We start from the raw sequence: 6,809 nt of genomic DNA on the forward strand, positions 1-6,809 counted from the left end.
TATTCAGCACCAGTCAGGATGAGGTATAGTTTTGACATGAAATGACTATCACTTTATTCAAACTTAATACAAAATAGCTACGAATGTCCGAAGCTGAAGAATTTAACATAGAAAGCAAGGGAGCTATGAATTAGTGGTGTTATTCCTATAGACATTCAAATTTAAACGGGAACATTACTAGGAGCCTGTAAGATCAAACGGCACACATTACTATATTTGTAGAAGCCTCCAAGATAAAAAGGAACATACTAGTAATAAGGAGCATCTATGACAATACAAAACAGTACTAAAACATTCAAGACAACAAGGGAATAGTACTTGCAGACATCAAAATTATACGTAAATTTCTCGAGTACTTCATTATAAAACGGATATACTAGTAATACCAGTAGCATCCAAGATAAAATCAAAAAATAGGATCGTTTCCATTCTATAGATTTATGATATTGTTGTGAATGCGTATTCCTAAAAGAATAGCGGTTTACACACATTAATGTTATACCAAGCCTTTATCGCGAAATGTGATGGAACTAAAATAAAAGTTGGTTTAATCCTGGCATAAATGATTCTGACTGTTCGTCGAGAGCCTTTATCATTTCATCAAACTTATTTTTTTCTGGCATACACCGTCGGTACTCGATGAAGCTTATTTTTGTTTGTTTACACAAATCTTTAATCTAATGCAGATTGATTACGATTCAAAGTAATTTATAAAGTATATACTTCTAACTTATAATAATAGTGCAATTCAATTAGCATTATTAATTCATTACTTCCAGTGTACGGTGCTAACATCGAAACGATTAATATGTGTACGTGAACCGATTAAACGGTTGATTGGTGTCCTCTAACTGTTGTTGTCGTTTGCTTAACGTTCAGTGGCAAATATCTCATATTCGTGCCGATAATATCCTTTGAGAACCAATAAAAAGATTGGTTGTTGTTCCTTGCACCATAAATAATTCACTTTTAACATCGTTATGCACTTTCTGAACATTGTCTTTCGAATTAGAATATTCGTAACATAATATTATAGGTTTATAGTGTGTTTAGAAAAAGTCCAGGCACGCCTGATACCAAAAGTTTGCAAAGCCATTAAAAAATTGATAGCATAAAAAAAACCAAAGAGTTTCATTGAAGAGCAGTTAAACTGCCCAAAGTCAATATTCAACTTTAATTCACGCAGTCCTAAGTGGACAAATATCTTCACAACAAGACGGGTCTCAATAAACCCATATGTCCAGTGTACATAATTTCGAACTATGAAATGAAAATTTCAGTGACAAATAAATTTTATACGTTCTCGAGTTTCCTATTTCTTTATTTCCTACATTTTTTTCTATTTTATTTTCTATATTTCCGTTTCCAGCATTTCTTAATGAAGCCAATGGTTTTATTTTAATTCAATTCGTATGTCCTATTCTTGATTAACTAGGACGTTTACGGTTTGTTTCCTTGATAAACATAATTATACTGTAGAAACTTACCCTAGGGAACTTACTTTAAATAGATCTAAAAAAAAAACAGAAATAATTGACCTTGTTTGATTTTGATATTTCAGTAACACAAGGGAAATTCTTTTAAACAATTACGACAAGTAAAGAGACGATTTTTTTTTTAATTTCCTATTGTTAATTTTCTGGACGGTGATGTTCATTTGGTCCCATTTTACGGTATTTCCCAACTCGTTCGCTATGCCGATGTCAGCAGTGGCGTTAATTTTAGATTTCAACGAACGCAGTCTATGTATTCCTGGAAAATTATAAAGTCGGGAATTTTGTCACAATAATTTACTTTAACTAAATTCTTTCAAAAATACAATGTTTGGTTTGTAAGTGTGGTTGGCCTGTATAGAATTTTTATTATTTATTGAAAACGGAGTATCACATCCTAATTTTAACGATGATGTTGTTTAAATAGCCGTTAAATTTATACTCGATCCATGTAAATTCAATGATCCTTAAATTCTTTAAGTATTCTTTTTCTTAAATGTTATCAATTTAGTACCGCAGAAAGGTCTTTGAATTATGTTTTTATCGATATTAACATTGATTTTGTTTTTGATAAATTAAAACATAACTAATATATTGTTGTTGTGCTATTTACCAAACTGTTGAGTTAAGCCATTTCCAACTGACTTTTACAGATTGTTTATTTGTTGTGCTGTTGCACTATTGCTGTTACCGCCACAATGTGCCTGTTTCAAGTCGGGATTCTGTAATTCAGTTGTTGTCGAGGGTTGTTTTTTTTTTTGTTAATTGTTTTGTCATAAATCAAGCTGTTCGTTTTCTCGTTTGAATTGTTTCATATTTTTATTAAGTCGGAGCCCTTAATAACTTACATTACTGTATGGTTTTGCTCATTGTTGAAGGTCGTATGGTGGCTTATAGTTCCTTACATCCACGTCAATTTAGAGTCTGGCAGATAGCTGTCTTATTGCCAATAATACTGCTTCTCTTTATTTTGATATAACTTTCAAATGAATCGAAAGTTTATAATTATCACGCGAAAATATTGAAAAAAATCAATATTGAAATGCGATACATATAGATGACAACTTCGATACAAAATTGACATGTTAAAGTGTATTTTGTTACCTTGGACAAACTTAACCCAAAAAATGTTAGATATGAAGTTCAACTTAAAAATGCAAGATTTGTTGTTTTTGGATTTGAATATATACCTCATTTTTTCGTTTTATTTTTTATTTTACTTTGTATTTTTTTGGGGGGAGTGGGAGAAGGGGGGTAAAATTTGGCTGACATCTATTAAAATTACAGTTTTGAGTCATCAATAAGTAGTTGGTTACATGTTCATGTGGTTAGAAAATAAAAGCTGTACTCTAATATTCAGAAATGTTTGAATAATTATTTTTTCTCTGATGTGAAATTAATTCATAGGAAATTGGCTTTACTTCTTTAATTGGTGTTTTATGGTCTTTGACATTTTATGGATATCTCAAAAGATTTAATAGAACTGCAAATATGATTAAAAGAAACAGCGAAATGGAAAATGAGAGAAGGGATGTTAGGTGCGATAGCGTATCTCTACTTGTCCTCCAGGGTTGGCAAAAAAACGAATTTTATGAGTATTGACCAACCCAGTTGGAAATACTGGGTAAACCCGGTTTTTGCTGGTTAATACTGCCGGGCATGACTGGGTAATATGAAGTACTGGTTTATATCTTTAAGAGGATTCTGTGATCAATTACAAATGCAATACATAAAAGATACATATAAAGTGCCTAAAAAATCAACCTAGCAATATTAGAGTAGATTAATTTCCTCCCTGACCGGGGATGGAACCTGTGCTTTTCCCTCTAACTTCTAGAGCAACACAACATAGCATTGCGCAGACGCCTTATTCTCTCCTCTAACTATAAATGATAAAAATCAGCTTTCGTTTCGGGAAGTGTTACCTTCTCGTAGGTATTGAACAAGGACGACTAATCACAATACACGGAGTATTTTTAAGTGTACAGGAATTATCATCTACTCATCTAAGTGGTATAATTACAGGATGCTATTTTAGCATACAATCGATATGAATTATATATTTAGATATGTCTGCCTATGTGTAGTAACAACTGCAAATTATACCTTGTCCATTGGATATCCTATGATTATATTTTTATATAACTTCCAAAAGAATGAAAATGCATTATTATCACGCAAAAAAAAAATTATAATCATATAAATACATATCAAAATGCGATAATGTTCTGATGAGAATTTCGATACATTACTAAAAATTAACATGTTAGGTTAATAGATATTTTTCCTAAAACGTACAATAGATATAGGAAGATGTGGTATGAGTGCCAATGAGACAACTCTCCATCCAAGTAACAATTTATAAAAGTAAACCATTATAGGTCAAGGTACGGCCTTCAACACGAAGCATTGGCTCACACCGAACAGCAAGCTATAAAGGGCCCCAAAAAATTACTAGTGTAAAACCATTCAAACGGAAAAACCAATGGTCTAATCTATATAAAAACGAGAAACGAGAAACACGTATGAACTACATAAACAGACGACAACTACTGTAATCAGATATCTGACTTAGGACAGGTGCAAACATTTGCAGCGGGATTAAACGTTTTAATGGTACCAAACCTTCTCCCTTTTCTGAAACAATAGTATAACATCACAACATAGAAAAACACACTATAAAATATCAGTTGGAAGGCTTAACTCAATCAAAAAGCGTAAATTAACACACAATGAACGAATAAATTTGACCTGAGACACCTGAATGCAAATACACAGTTAATAAAAAATTACAAGGGATAAATAATTAAAGTCAAAAGTAAATAAACAGGTTTAAACAAAGTTAAAGTATGATATCACTGTGAAATGTCAAACAATTTTTAGAAAATCATAACTTTTGAAGAAACCTGCGTCATATTATACACAGGTAAATGAAAATAATTTTGTTGTTAAGTATACTTCTTCTTCTGTGTGTATAAATCTATTAATTTTCTATTTTGTCCTAATTGATCAAACTTTTAACTTGGAGCCAAAGTATTCTATTTTGTTCATTTTATTTATAACTAAAATTTAGAGTAAACAATGTAAGGGAAATGACTAATCAACAGTTTGTATTGTAGTGTTGAAACAATTTTAGCATATTTACATAGACATCACTAATTAATAAGTAATAATTATTCAGATTATAACACGGACTTGTTTATATTGCAATAATTAGCCTTTTCATCTCTTTAAGTGTGGGTGAAATGTCCCCTCGGGGTGTATATTTAGCAAAAAGATTGAATAGCAATAAAATATTCCAATTCATTGTACACTAAAATGATATTTTTCCCTTCTTTAGATTGATTCAAACTGAGATTTAAGATAACTATAACTGTAGTCTCAGATTCAAACAAAGCTGCGATATAAACAAGGTATCCAAAAAATTTACAAAACATAACGGTATTCTGCCTATAAGAATTATTGAAGAAAAAGGAAAATTACTGTCAATGTTATCTGTTTAAAATGTATATATATTTGGCTATAATAATATTAAACTATGTAACAGTATTTTTTTATCATTTTGTGTAAAATATAAGCTTAAAAATGATAAATCCCAGTATTAACCATTCTATCAGAGAGTATTGCGCAGCCTGGGAAACTCCTGGAAAACCCGAGCCCGGGAAATACTTTGCCAACCCTGTTGTCCTCCTTTCATTTAATGTTAAACATTTCGATGAATTCAGTCAGGCAGGTACATGTACATACAAGGCCTATACAATATTTTAATTGGAATACACTTACAAACGGACAGTAGAAATGATAAAGAATTGTAAATCAAATGTAGTTCTTATTTTTCTTTCTGTTTGGAAAATATATGTTACTGTCATTTCGTACATGTACGAATTTTATTCCTAGAAACCTTATTTACGTTATTTACTTTATAATGAAGGACATTACATTTTTATATTTTATGGTGACGTTGCAGGACTTTTTCGTAACCAAATCTTATGGAAAGCAACTCCAGACACGATATTGGGAATGATGTCGTTTTTTGAAAGGTCTCAGTTGTTGCAGTTCCTGAAAATTTAAGATTTCAATTAAGAATCTGCCAAATCTCGTTATGGCAGAAATATTCCGTTCCGTTGATTATAGTGCTAGTGTTTCAACCCTTTTTTTCCTAGATTTTTTTCGCAAACACATTTTAGAATGCGTAAACCTTTTTTTCTTCGTTTTTTTTAAGGAAATTTGTATGTACCTCAACAGGTATTTTGTTTTATTTTCAGTGTTTGTTTATTTTTTAATTTTTGTACTTAAGGATGTACACCTCTGAGGAGCCAAAAATTTCTAGAATTAAACTTTTTATCTTAACATGCTTTTTGGGTTTATATGACTGCAAAAAAATAATTGATGAAGAAAAAAATCATATGGTGGTGCACTTCTTTTTTTTTTGCTACGGCCATTTGAAAGTGCCCAATTTCTGATGATTTTCCCATTTTTCATCAATTTTTACCCGTTTTGGGGCTTTTATCATGAATAAAATCACAGTTTCACAATTAATTTTTTTTTCATACTTTCAATAAAGATGAAGTGGACCAATCTGAATAAATTTAACTGTAAAAAAACTATAGGTAGGTGTTAATATAAGAAAGTCTTATAAATTTTTGTTGCATTTTTCGTGTCAAATTTACCATGCTGTCAATTATGTAAATTTTGGATTTTTCTCTTTTTTTTTGAACTAAAAGCATTTTATTTCAACTTCATTGTTATAAATGATTGAACAAATACATATCTAAGAAATTTGAAAAGAAAAAAATGATATGGGATGTACATGTTTCTGGTAAAATCATTTCTTGTATTTTGAAAATTTTATTACTCAAAACTACTTATCGTAAATACACAATTTTTTCATAGAGTTAAGTTTGATTAAGATATTTTTTTGAATTCATTGATATTTTCCACTTGTATCACATGTGGAAATAATTCCAGAACGAGATTTCAACGAGACTGAAACGTCAGAAGAATACATCCTTAAGTTATGTGCTCATCAGTAAAACCCTGATAAAGGAGTATAAACTTGGTTTGACATGTTTCTATGAAAATAAATTCCTAACGTACCTTCCTCAATTCAATTTTCTATTGGATGTATTTCACCGAAACATGCCAACTCTTATATGCAGCTAGACTAGTCTAAGAGAGTTGAAGGAAAACATAGCAATCGTATCGATTGCCGGATATGCAGCAAAGAATTATTCTTTAGATTTTATGGCACTAGGGCAAATTCAACCTATTCCGATATAAATATTTACTACAAATACATCGAGAAACCCGAAGCAA

Source organism: Mytilus californianus, unplaced genomic scaffold, assembly GCF_021869535.1.
Source record: "Mytilus californianus isolate M0D057914Y unplaced genomic scaffold, xbMytCali1.0.p SCAF_7, whole genome shotgun sequence".
NCBI lineage: Eukaryota > Metazoa > Mollusca > Bivalvia > Mytilida > Mytilidae > Mytilus > Mytilus californianus.